Source organism: Pseudophryne corroboree, chromosome 5 (assembly GCF_028390025.1).
Source record: "Pseudophryne corroboree isolate aPseCor3 chromosome 5, aPseCor3.hap2, whole genome shotgun sequence".
Taxonomy (NCBI): domain Eukaryota; kingdom Metazoa; phylum Chordata; class Amphibia; order Anura; family Myobatrachidae; genus Pseudophryne; species Pseudophryne corroboree.
Window position 1 is genome coordinate 150,040,150 of NC_086448.1, and position 14,431 is coordinate 150,054,580.

A 14,431-nucleotide genomic window follows, 5' to 3' on the forward strand; every position below is an offset into this window, starting at 1 on the left:
GTTAGTTAAGAACATGTGTGCTTCTATCTGAATATTTGGTACAAGTATTCTGTGATATACATCCAGTATCTACTCTGCATTGTTATGTATATGTATGTATGTATGTATGTATGTATGTATGTATATATATATGTGTGTATATAACACAATAGAAGAATTGGCGCCCACAATACGTATCAATACTTAATAATGTAAACAAACGCTTTTAAAAAACTTCACTCCTAAAACATAATGGTGACATGTTCCATCTAAAAACTTTTATTGTAAAAACATACAATCAATATTTGTACATAGAAAAGGTGGTAACTCGCTTCACCGTTTTTACAGATCAATGACCACAGTAGCAATTTACAGGTAATATTCTGTAATATCCACTTTTTCTTTAACATGAGCTTCATAAGAAGACAACCCGACGCGTTTCGTCTTTTCTCCAAGACTTCATCAGGGGTGGATCTATGATTGTATAAGAACTAATCAATAAAACGTTCATAATTGTATATAATAGATACATCTCACATAAGAACGTTATAAAAAGTGCAGTACATACAAAAGAGCAAACAGAAAACAGAAGAAGAAAAAATCAATACAGGATAACCTTCACAGAAAATATAAATATATTTTAGGAACGTACCTCAACTAAATGGTAAGTTTGAATAGTATGTAGAACCACAATCTCAGTGGCTTATTCGTGAATGCTTGATGAAAAGACCCTATACGTCCCTCGGACTTCAAATTGGCCACTCAGTCAAGCCTAATAAAAACAATTACATCCAGTGCATTAAGCTATAAGCTATAAGACCCAATTAGCTGGTCAGGAAAAGCAACACATACCTTGTAGTGAGACAATTTGCACATGGAAAATCAGATGCTCAGGTTCAGAGACAAATCACTTAGTAGGCGAACCTAGCAATTTCATATTAGTAAATTAATTATTGAAATTTAATATAATAATCTAATAATTTAATTGAATTAATGAATGTTCTACCCATAGAATGATTATATAAATCCACAAAAGGGCTATACTTTCCCCTTAAATTCATATGACGAAGTAATATAGCATATCCCCTCTCAAAAAAATCTTACGGGGAAATAATACTTATCAGGATCATATTTATCCTAAAATATTCAATTAAATGTAGGAAAAGAGGTGGTATCCTTATCAACCCACTGAATTCTTAAATTTACAATAAAATTAATTGGTGTGCTTAACATCATAAATCTTTTAGTTAAATCCACAGACATACATTTTTATAGAATCTATGGTAACATTCTGACAAATATAAGCACAGTTTACATAGTATCAGAAGCATAATTTACACAGTATCAAAAGTACAGTTTACAAAGTATCAGTAATTAGTAGGAATCTAATTCACAATGGTGCCTTAATGCTGCAAAAACAATCCTTACCCTCAATAGATCTGCAAAGGTGGCTCAGCATCTGTGTAATGAAACACTGAGCCGCAAAACTGCTTTATAAAGGGAATGGAGGTGACATCATCACACCTGTTAATGTGATTGGTGCATAAAAAATACCAAAAAACAGTGATTAAAAATGGCACTATCCTCAATCCCTTAAAAGTTTATAATACTTAAAAATAGCTGAGAAAACCATTTATTCATGTTTTACCCATAATGCTATTCACTACAGCAATAAATCCACACCATGATTGACATTTACCTGCATCCAATCATTAAATTGTAGGGCGGGACACTATGCTGTCAGTACTCATTTACCTCACAAACCTGACATCAGCTAGCAATCGCAGCCCATCCTTTAAATGAAGAAATGTGCTGCCTAACACACACTCCTACTCGCGGCGGAATACATTGCCGCACTCACTCTCGGTGCCCACATATTAGCGCTGGCCGGAGCCCGTGCGTTCCAGCGCCATTACTATGCGCTCCACAGGGACGGCCAGACTCTTCCTATCATGTGATCCAGTCACATGACCCTTTCTCTCCAATGGTGCCGCTCCGAGGTCCTGGCGCTGGTCGGAAACCTTGCGTTCCTGCGCCATTACTATGCGCTCCACAAGGACGGCCAAACACTTTCTAACGTGCTCCAGTCACCTGACCCCATCTATCCAGTAGCACAACCCCAAGGATTTAAACACCTAGAGATAACGATTATCAAATTCTTAAAGTGATAATTCATCTGTGTGGGGTAAACGGACCTATAATATAAAGTGCAGCCGTAAACCACCAGTGCATATGGTAACTGTACTTAAAACTAATAAGGACCTATAGATATAATAACTATATATATATATATATATATATATATATATATATATATACATACATACACACACACACACACACACACACACACACACACACACACACACGTGAAGTGAAACCATATCCGCCAGTGAATGTAATATCTATATATTATTATATACGCCTTAAACTACTCTAGTCGCAAAACATCTGCAATTATCATTAATCTTAGTGTTACATATATATCATAGACAAAAAAACTATTTTTATTGATGGCAATACTTTTACATAAGGTCCTAAAAATGAGGAACGAAGTAGACCATATAGTGGATAGTGTTGACCCATTCTTCCTTAAACTAATATTGAAATTAATTACATTATTATCAAATCTAGTACCCGCAAATTTAATCCATCAACTTGCTTTAAACATAACAATACCATACTTATGCAAAAGGTCCTAAACTGAGGAATAAATATTTAAGGGGACACAACATTAGTTATTAATCATATACCCGCTCATAACAACACTACAGTGAAATATTATATCACTCTATTGTTCATAGACTCACTCCTTAATCACCATCTTATTTAGTATTTTACTGTGGGGGGAAAAAAAAAGGAATATTGGTTCTCTTCTTTTACCTAGCATGTAATAATACCAAACCAAATAGTATTTAATATTGAAAGTGAAATGGATCCTTAGCCTCTCATTCAATATTTACTATCTCTATGTATTTAAGATCCCAGGCACCATTGTGAAATAAAGGCCCCTACTGTACAGTAAAAGATCAATAACAATTAAACACAGTCTCAAAAGAATATCATAAAATAATAAATCATTGTAACTACATAATGCCTCGTCTGAATACATTTGATAGTATACTTATACAGTATCTCCTGTATCAAACATATGGGATAATATAATAGATCAATTGAAAACAGTTAGACCATCAGATGAGATGGAACTAACATAAAGTACTACAGAAACGCTACCATGTCAATACTCTCATTCAAACCTCTCGGAATAAGAGTATTCAAGGTATATATCCAATATGACTCTCTTCTAGCTAACTGTAAATCCCTATCCCCGCCTCTTACCTTCACGGTTATTGAACATATACCGGAAGATAAGTCCGCAGGTGTCAGAATTATGCTTATCCTGGAAATGCCGGGGAAGGCTGTGATTCTGCACTTTGTTTTTGATATTACGCAAATGTTCCTGTATCCTAAGCTTTAGGGTTCTCTTGGTTTTGCCAATATAGGACAGGTTACAACTGCATTCGATTTTGTACACTACATAATTGGTATTACAAGTGACTATGGACTTAAGCTTGTAAGTTCTATTATTTTCATCGTTCCAACAGAAGCTTCTTTTGTCCATGAATCGGCAACATATACATTTGTTACATGGGAAGAGGCCTGTCCTCTTCATAAGAGGATGTTTATCTGTACTCTCAATGGTCTGATGTTTGGACGGAAGTTGACTAGGAGCTAGCAGATTCTTTAAGTTCTTAGACCTCCTAAACACAATGTTAGGTCTAGCAGGAAGGTGAGGGCCCTATAAGGGATCTCTTAAAAGAAGATGCCAATGTTGGCTCATAATGCGTTTAATCATCCTGTTCTCCTGATTGTACTGCGTAATGAAGGGTTTCCCAAATTGATGTTGTTTTTCGGTGGGACCTATTCTATCTAGTAGGACCTTTCTGTCCACTTCAGAGGCCCGGACTTGATCATTACGCAATTCTGCCTCACCATACCCTCTATCCATAAATTGTCCAACTAAGATGGAAGATTGTTCCCAATAATCTTCAATGTTGCTGCAATTTTTCCTCATTCGTAAAAATTGAGAGTAAGGCACATTGGTTTTCCATCTAGAAAGATGGCAGCTGTTTGAAGGAATGAAGCTATTGGCATTGGTATCCTTAAAGAAAGTTTTAGTATTGAGGTTACCATCTACATCAATGCTCAAAAGGACATCCAAGTAATCGATCTTCGTTGGATGATGTTTATGTGTGAATTTGAGATTAAAGGTGTTATTCTGGATCTCCGACATAAAACTAGCCAGAGGCTCCACCTCACCATCCCAGACAAAAATCAGGTCATCGATGTACCTTTTATAAAATCTTATATTCGAACATCTGAATTCACCATTGATGTAGATGACTTCACTTTCCCAGTTGTCCATATAGATATTGGCATACGATGGGGCAAACTTGGTCCCCATCGCAGTTCCCTGTTTTTGCAGGTAATAGTTACCCTCAAATTCGAAGTAATTATGGTTCAAAATAAACATGATACTCTCCAATAGAAAGTCACTCTCTTCTTTACTGACTTTATCATCCATGTCAAAGATCCTTCTGACTGCTTCACATCCCTTAATGTGGGGGATGGAAGTGTAAAGGGCCTGAACGTCGACCGTCACCCATCTATAAGTGGGTAACCACTGAAACTCATTGAGAATATTCAATAAGCTAGTGGAATCTTTAAGATATGAAGTTTGTGCCTTGACGTATGGTTGAAGTTTGATATCCAAGAAGTGTGACAAATTAGATGATAAAGAATCCACCCCTGCTACAATTGGTCTACCGGGGGGAGGAATAGCACCCTTATGCACCTTAGGCAGATGATAAAAAACAGGAATCCTGGGCTTTTTGTTGTATAAATAGTTTAATTTGTCTTTGCATATAATTCCTTTACTCTTAGCTTCATTCAGCATAGCATACAGTTCTTCAACAAATTTCATTGTTGGGTCATTTACCAGTTGTTCATACGTAGTTGTATCTTTAATCTGTTTAAAGGCTTCATTAACATATGCCTTTCTTTCCTGGATCACTACAGCCCCTCCCTTATCCGCAGTTTTAATCACTAAGGGGTATATGCAATTCACGGCGAATCGCGGCAATTTTTCGCCGTTTTTTAATTCGACTTAATTCGACAGGTGAATTCCGGAAGGTGGCTGCCGGAATTCACCATATTCAATGAAAAACGGATTCGCCAGAACCGCGGGGGCGAAAATCGGCCGATTTGGCGGATTTTGCCGCGATTTTAAAAAATGGGAAAAAACGGGAAAAACCCGGAAAAAAAAATGGCGTGGGGTCCCCCCTCCAAAGCATAACCAGCCTCGGGCTCTTCGAGCTGGTCCTGGTTCTAAAAATGCGGGGGGAAATTGGGCAGGGATTCCCTTGTATTTTTAAAACCAGCACCGGGCTCTGCGCCTGGTGCTGGTGCCAAAAATACGGGGGACAAAACGAGCAGGGGTCCCCCGTATTTTTCACACCAGCATCGGGCTCCACTAGCTGGACAGATAATGCCACAGCCGGGGGTCACTTTTATGCCGTGCCCTGCGGCCGTGGCATTAAATATCCAACTAGTCACCCCTGGCCGGGGTACCCTGGGGGAGTGGGGACCCCTACAATCAAGGGGTCCCCCCCCCAGCCACCCAAGGGCCAGGGGTGAAGCCCGAGGCTGTCCCCCCCCATCCAATGGGCTGCGGATGGGGGGGCTGATAGCCTTTTGTGATAATAAAAATATATTGTTTTTTCCAGTAGTACTACAAGTCCCAGCAAGCCTCCCCCGCAAGCTGGTACTTGGAGAACCACAAGTACCAGCATGCGGGAGAAAAACGGGCCCGCTGGTACCTGTAGTACTACTGGAAAAAAAATACCCAAATAAAAACAGTACACACACACCTTGATAGTAAAACTTTATTACACACTACCGACACACATACTTACCTATGTTGACACGCCGACTGCCACGGTCTCCGACGATCCGAGGTACCTGTGAAAAAATTATACTCACCTTCCAGCGTCCAGAGGTACATCCAGGTCCAGAGATAATCCACGTACTTGGCAAAACAAAAAAACGAACACCGATCCATACCGGACTAAGAAAGGGGTCCCATGCTTTCACATCAGACCCCTTTCTCCCGAATCCCGGGACATCACGTGACTCCTGTCACTGAAGTCCCTTCAGCCAATCAGGAAGCGCTACTTCCGTGGCGCTCATCTGATTGGCTGTGCGCTGTCTGTGCTGTGACAGCGCATCGCAAAGCCGCTCCATTAGTTTCAATGGTGGGAACTTAGCGGCTAGCGGGGGGGTCACCCGCCGGTCAGCCGCTGACCGGCGGGTGACCTCACCGCTAGCCGCTAAGTTCCCACCATTGAATATAATGGACTGGGCTGTGCGATGCGCTGTCTGCTCAGACGCGCAGAGCCAATCAGATGAGCGCAACGAAGTTGCGCTTCCTGATTGGCTTTAGAGACCTTTCTGTGACAGCTGTCACTGACAGGTCTCTCTGCATTCGGGGATAGGGGTCTCATGTGTCAGCATGGGACCCCTTTCAGTCCGTGTGGTCGGTTGTCCGGTTTGTTTTTTTCTCCAAGTACGTGGATTTATCTCTGGAGCCTGGTTGAGGTGAGTATATTGATCTTTTATTTTCAGGTACCCCTGGATTCTACATGGAGAAGAGGACCGATGTCGGCGTGTGAACATAGGTAAGTATGTGTGTGTCGACGTATGAAATAAAGTTTTACTTTCACGGTGTGTGTGTCCTGTTTTTATTTGGGTATTTTTTTTCCAGTAGTACTACAGGTACCAGCGGGCCCGTTTTTCTCCCGCATGCTGGTACTTGTGGTTCTCCAAGTACCAGCTTGCGGGGGAGGCTTGCTGGGACTTGTAGTACTGCTGGAAAAAACAATATTCTTTTCATGATCACAAAAGGCTATCAGCCCCCCCATCCGCAGCCCATTGGATGGGGGGGGACAGCCTCGGGCTTCACCCCTGGCCCTTGGGTGGCTGGGGGGGGGGGGACCCCTTGATTGAAGGGGTCCCCACTCCCCCAGGGTACCCCGGCCAGGGGTGACTAGTTGGGTAGTTAATGCCACGGCCGCAGGGCACGGCATAAAAGTGACCCCCGGCTGTGGCATTATCTGTCCAGCTAGTGGAGCCCGATGCTGGTGTTAAAAATACGGGGGACCCCTACTCTTTTTGTCCCCCGTATTTTTGGCACCAGCACCAGGCGCAGAGCCCGGTGCTGGTTTTAAAAATACGGGGGATCCCCTGTCAATTTTCCCCCCGCATTTTTAGAACCAGGACCAGCTCGAAGAGCCCCAGGCTGGTTATGCTTTGGAGGGGGGACCCCACGCCATTTTTTTCTAGGATTTTACCGTTCCAGCAATAAAAAAATAAATAAAAAAAAATAATATTTTAAAAAATATATAAATAATATTTGTGCCTCCAAAAAAAAAAAAAAAAGTACCTAATCCCTTCTAATATAAATAGATCTGCTATTCCCAAAAAAAAAAACACCAAAAAAAAACATGTTTAAATTTTTTTTATTTGTTTTCACCCTCCAAAGTGTGGCGGATTGAAAATGACGAATTTGCTGTCTAAAAGCACTGCTGTCGAATTTCCAAACTTGAATTGAATATGCTTTGGTCGAATTGCAGCACTTGTATCATTGCAGAAAAGTCGAATTTGCAAAAATTCGCATTTCAAAAAGTCGAATTTTGAAAGTCCGTTTTTTGGTCGGAAAGCACTAAATTGCATAGGCGAATTTTTTTTTGGGTCGAAAATTACCCGAAATTCGACAATTTCGGGAATTCGACCGCAATTGTATATACCCCTAAATCGTAATTTTTCTTCAGTGATTTAATAGCTGATCGCTCTTGAGGGGTGAGATTACCACAATGTCTATCACTTTGAGTCTTCAATTTCCTGAAGTCATCTTTGACTGAATCAAAAAAGAAATCAATATGACTTCCTCTCGATTCGACAGGGTAATATTTTGATGGTGGTGCTACGATAGGCTTAACCTTAGGTTCATAGCTCAAATTGGGCGTAGGGTTTTTCAGAAAATGTCTAGTCAACGTCAAGTTTCGTATATATTTATTTAAATCAACAAAGAGATTAAACTTATCTACATGTTGATTCAGGGCGAACTTTAAACCTTTATTTAATACTGATCTCTCCGAGGTTGATAGTTCCTTTTCAGTAAGGTTGATGATGGCTGACTTGACTGTTCCTGCAGGAGGTTGATCGCTCTTCTTTTTTTGTTGGGTGATCTTTCGTCCCCCCCCCTTGTACCTCTTCTCCTTGGAGTAGTTGTCTTTTTACTCCAAGAGAATCCAAGCGGGTATGTAACCGTTCCTTTTCTTGGAAGTGAGGTAATCCTCCCTTCTTTCTTTCCCCTAAAAAAACTTTTCCTTTAGGGGAAACTGACCTAAGTTGTTCATAACGGTTCTGAAGTACAAATCTATTATGTTTGCCTACAGGAGAATAATGACCTCTATAGGAGGGTTTCCTCCTATATCTCCGTTTGGGCGATTGATTAGAGCTCCTTCTTCTCGTGTAGTCTTCACCTCTTAATTTGGAACGATAGGTAGGGATATATTCCTGTCTTTGGTAAAATACATCATTGTCATAGTCGTCCATAACTCTTCTACGCCCCACTCTATCTTGATAACCTCTAGAATCTTGTTTGATATTCGCATTAGTGCCCCAATCGTGAATCTTTCCATTCTCATAGTCTAGTTTGTCTCTAGCAAACTTTTTTCGTTTACGTGAAATAATCTCATTTTCTAAAGTATCAAGCTTATGCTGAAGGTCTGCAACATCCCTTTTAAAATCTTCATCGTCATTAAATTTTACTAGTGCTGACTCTAATTTATTAAGGTCAGCCTCCAAGACTCCTAATTCTTTTTTTCTTTCATTTACAATAAGATCTACCAATCGAGCTGCGCTTTTATCAAGGACTCTATTCCAATTTTTAATAAACTCCTCACTTTGTGCACCCATAATAGGAGTTTTATTCAATCTTAAACCCCTCGGGATACACCCCACTTCTAGATATTTTTCAAGTGTAATAAGATCGTACCAACTTTTCAACTCTCTCTAGTTGCCAATTTTTCCATTTTATTAAGGAGATGATAGTATTCATCATTATCATCATCTGTTTGATATCCTGCACATCTTCTAAAAAAATAGTTTTACACTTTTTTGATTCCTACTTTTGCGATCGTTAAATAACGGCATGTTGCCTAGCTGCAATGGAGAGTAACTAACAACAAAAATACACCAAAACAATACTCTCCCTCTGCGCTGATAAGTGTAGTATACTTAATGCAAATTACTGCACTGGATGCAGGAATGGCAGCCTTATTCTTCTAAATTCCCTGTTAGAAGGAATTGAAAATAAGAACATATAACACAATAGAAGAATATATATATATATATATATATATATACACAATGCATGACCCTGATGCACCTAGCCCCTCAGGGTACAGAATATAGTGATAGCAATATGTGATACAGGAGAATGGAATCCCACACAACATCTACAGGCACACTCAGTCACATGTACAATGCAAAAGTTATTAAATATAAACGATAAAACTGCAATGGACTAGTAATTTACACACATATATATATATATATATATATATATATATATATACATACATACATACATACACACAGAATATACAATTTGGTATTTTTACTGTGTTTCAGTTACCTCATACCGCTTAAATCCTCTGTTTTGCATCCTTTGTTTTCTGTCACATAACATAGGTTTTTTTTGCAGGTATTGTGTTTGGCTATATTGTACTGGTAGGCTACATTCCTAATAATGTCTGACACAGGGCGGGAAATCCACGGACGCTTCTGCATCCTGCAGTACTGGCACCACGGATTTACCTGAGGGGGAAGTTTCTGATGGTTCAGGTACTGGGTGCCATACACCCAGTCAACCTGCAGCACCTGTGGCCAATCAGGACCCACCTTGGACAGCCTTCTCAAATATGCTGTGGGACCTCCAGTCCCATTGCACCCACATATTGTCCCTGTAGTTAATCCGCCCTGGGCGGATACTCTGTCTACTCAATTAAATCAATCCTTGGTTAGACAGAAGTCTACCCCACGCCCCTCTGGGGCCAATGGGTCATCTAAATGGGCCATTTCTTCCTCACAATCCACTAATATTTTGGATAATTCTTCCGATGAGGATGGGGAATATACTGATCCGTCAGACACTGATACAGTTGCTTCTGATGAGGAATCTACAACCGAGGTTGATGTTCCTGACCTAGTGGAGGCTATTAAGCTAATTCTTCAAATAGATGATGACATTGAGCCTACTACTGCTTCTAAGAAACCTGATAAGTTCAAACAAACGTCAGAAGGTTGCTAAGGTAGGCTTACAACATTCTGACCACTTAATTGATATACGTCAGGATCCTGGTCGTCGCCAGGAAAGACATTTTTCCTGTCTAAAAGTATGCTAGCTCGTTATCCTATCCCTGTGGAGTTGAGTAACAAGTGGGAAACTCCACCGCCGGTGGACTCTTATGTCGCCCGTATTGTGATGTCATCTACTCTGCCTGTCACCATTGTCCCCTCACTGAAGGAACAGACAGATAAGCGTGTGGCGGGATGCCTGAAGTCTATTTACTCTCTTACTGGTGCAGTACATAGACCCACTATGGCAGTCTCCTGGGCTGCGAAAGGAATTGAAGCATGGGTTCAGGCAATTGAGGATGAGCTGCCTCAGGATTTTTCTGACACTGCCAGACTATATCTGTCTTATTACCACAGCCTCCCACTATATTCAGGAGGCAGCCTCTGATTCAGGTGTACTGGCGGCCAAGGCATCTACTACGTCTATCCTGGCTCGTCGAATTATGTGGTTGAGGACCTGGAAGGGAGATATCCTATTTGGGGAGGATCTGAACAAGATTGTAACTGACTGGGCTACTGCCAAGACTGCATGTCTCCCAAATACTAATCCTTCTGCTCCGAAGGCTTAGAGTACCACCTTTCGTTCCTTTCAACCTCCAGGGAAAGCAAAGGGTCAGGCGTATCCGTGACAGGATCGTGCTTCCAAAACCACTAAGCCTAAATCTAAACAATCCTGGGCCGCCTGTCAGCCTGCTTCCAAACAAGACAAGCCTGCCGCATGACGGGGCTGGCCTCCCCCTGGGGGACCCCAGGGTGGGAGACTGACATCTGGAGTTCACCCAGGCCTGGTTAAAAACCACTTCGGACGCCTGGGTGCGGGAAGTGGTCTCTCACGGATACGCAGTCTCTTCAAGAGACTGTTGGGCGCCGAGGGTCCGCCCGTCAGTGCGGCCCGGCGCCTAGCAACTAGGGACGCCGCATGCGGACAGCCGCCGGCTCCCTAGCAACGTTAGACGCCGGGCGCACGGAGCCGCTCAGACCCTAGCAACGGGGACGCCACTGTCGGACCGCGTTCCCCGTTGCTGGGTCTAGATTAATCACCTCATTGGTATCCTGGCCGTGCAGCATGCAGCTGCACGGCATGATTGTTAATTACCCTGTCTGGCTCCTGATTGGAGAGCACCCAGTTAAAAGCACTCTCTGGACTTCTCACAGATGCCGGTAATAGCTTCCTGTTTGCTGTGTCTGTTGCAGAGAGTTTTCCAGTCCTGTCTATCCGGTCGTTCTTGTCCTCAGTGGTCCAATACTCGGAAGTTGTCATCTTTTCCTGGAGTCCTGACCGAGCACCTTTAACATCCTGTGGTGTTCGTGAGTCGCGGCGTAGCCGTGTGTTGCGGCTTGACCGCTTACTATTTATTATTTGGTTATATTGTGTTTCGGAGCTTTTGCGGAGGATTCCGCTCCCACAAATCCACTCTGGTATCCAGCGGTGCTGGATAGGAGTAACTGATTCGTGGATTTTTGGTTGTCCTTTTCCCTGGCGGTTTGTCCGCACATACTTCTGGTTTAAGTTAGTTAGCTTGTAGCCCCTGGCCTGGTTGCTTAGTCAGAGGGCCCCTTGTTATCACCCTGTCTCGGATTTCCCTTTGTCTCCCATTAAGACCTGAGGGGGCATCGGAGTTGGGCAGACATAATCCGCCCTTCAAACGCGGCTGCCATGGGCTCAAGCAACCATAGTCTCGCAGGGGATTTCTGATAACACGGGCGAGACAACGGAGTTAGGGCGCCAGGGGTTACTAGGCTATCCTGCTCCCGTAACCAGCATTCCATTCCAGTACTCTGACCTCCGTCATAAGATCACCTCTGGTCAGACGTACTGGTATCATAACAGAGACGTCCCCCTCGCCAGTTTTGCACAACGGTTATCCCTGCGGATCCGTTAAAAGCGCAAGTTCTACACTTGGTTGTACAATCCCTCCTGGATACAAGAGTGGTAGTGCCGGTACCTCTGTCTTAGAGAGGTAGGGGATACTATTCGACCCTGTTTCTAGTTCCAAAGCTAAATGGGTCCTTCCGGCCTATACTCAACCTCAAATCATTGAACAGGTTTGTGAAAGTATCCAAATTCCGTATGAAAACTCTGTGCTTTATAGTGCTGGTCATGGAACCGAAAGACTATGTGGTATCCCTGGAAATACAGGATGCATACAGTGGGGATTGAAAGTTTGGGCACCCCAGGCAAAAATTCATTTTAATGTGCAAAAAGAAGCCAAGGAAAGATGGAAAAATCTCCAAAAGGCATCAAATTACAGATTAGACATTCTTATAACATGTCAAAAAAAGTTTGATTTTATTTCCATCATTTACACTTTCAAAAGAACAGAAAACAAAAAATGGCGTCTGCAAAAGTTTGGGCACCCTGCAGAGTTAATACCTTGTACTGCCCCCTTTGGCAAGTATCACAGCTTGTAAACACTTTTTGTAGCCAGCCAAGAGTCTTTCAATTCTTGTTTGAGGTATCTACGCCCATTCTTCCTTACAAAAGTCTTCCAGTTCTTTGAGATTCCTGGGCTGTCTGTGACGCACTGCTCTTTTTAAGGTCTATCCATAGATTTTCAATTATGTTGAGGTCAGGAGATTGTGAAGGCCATGGCAAAACCTTCAGTTTACACTTCTTGATGTAATCCACCGTGGATATTGAGGTGTGTTTAGGATCATTATCCATTTGTAGAAGCCAGCCTCTTTAACTTCAGCTTTTTCACAGATGGCGTTAGTGTCCAAAATTTGCTTGAATCTTATTGAATCCATTTTTCCTTCTACTCGTGAAATGTTCCCTGTGCCACTGGCTGCAATACAACCCCAAAGCATGATTGATCCACCCCCATGCTTAACAGTTGGACAGAGGTTCTTTTCATTTAAATTCTGTGCCCTTCCTTCTCCAAACGTACCTTTGCTCATTCCGGCCAAAAAGTTCGATTTTAACCTCATTGGTCCACAGAACTTTATTCCAAAATGCATCAGGCTTGTCTATATGTTCATTTGCAAACTTTAAATGCTGATTTTTGTGGTGAGGACGTAGAAGAGGTTTTCTTCTGATGACTCTTCCATGAAGACCATATTTGTACAAGTATCTCTTTATAGTGGAATAGTGTACCACAACTCCAGTGTCTGCCAGATCTTCCTGGAGGGATCGTGCAGTCAAACGTGGATTTTGACTTGCTTTTCTCACAATCCTGCGAGCTATGTCTGATATTTTTCTTGGTCTTCCAGATCTTGCTTTAACTTCCACTGTTCCTGAGGACTGCCATTTCTTAATTACATTCCGAACAGAGGATATGGGCATCTGATAACGCTTTGCTATCTTCTTATAGCCTTCTCCTGCTTTGTGAGCGTCAACTATTCTCAGTTGCAGTGTTCTACACAACTGCTTAGAGGAACCCATGGTGCTGATTGTTGGAGCAAGGTCAGATGAGTCTGGGCTTTTAAAACCTTTCAGATTGACATCACTTGATCTTTCCAGATGATGATTGAGAACAATCCATGATACTGCCAGGTCTCGGCTGTCCAAAGGGGGCAGTACAAGGTATTAACTCTGCAGGGTGCCCAAACTTTTGCAGACGCCATTTTTTGTTTTCTGTTCTTTTGAAAGTGTAAATGATGGAAATAAAATCAAACTTTTTTTGACATGTTGTAAGAATGTCTAATCTGTAATTTGATGCCTTTTGGAGATTTTTCCATCTTTCCTTGGCTTCTTTTTGCACATTAAAATGAATTTTTGCCTGGGATGCCCAAACTTTCAATCCCCACTGTATATCTGCGGTTTGCTATTGGCAACCTACATTGTCAATTCCAGGCACTGCCTTTTGTATTGGCCACGGCCCCTTAGATCTTCACAAAAGTAATGGCCGTGATGACGGCTCTTCTCTGCCGTCAGGGAATCAGGATCCTGCCATATCTGGACGACTTGCTGATCCTGGCGAACTCCCAAGAGGTTCTCCTCCGTCATCTGGAACTGATGAGCCACCCGTGG

General features: G+C 42.1%; 1 protein-coding gene across 1 annotated transcript in view; it reads left to right on the top strand.

The window, feature by feature from the left end:
• LOC134927405 (cryptochrome DASH) overlaps nucleotides 1–14,431 on the top strand; it is a 123,605-nt gene that overhangs the window by 64,310 nt on the left and 44,864 nt on the right. The gene's annotated exons all lie outside the window — the stretch shown is intronic.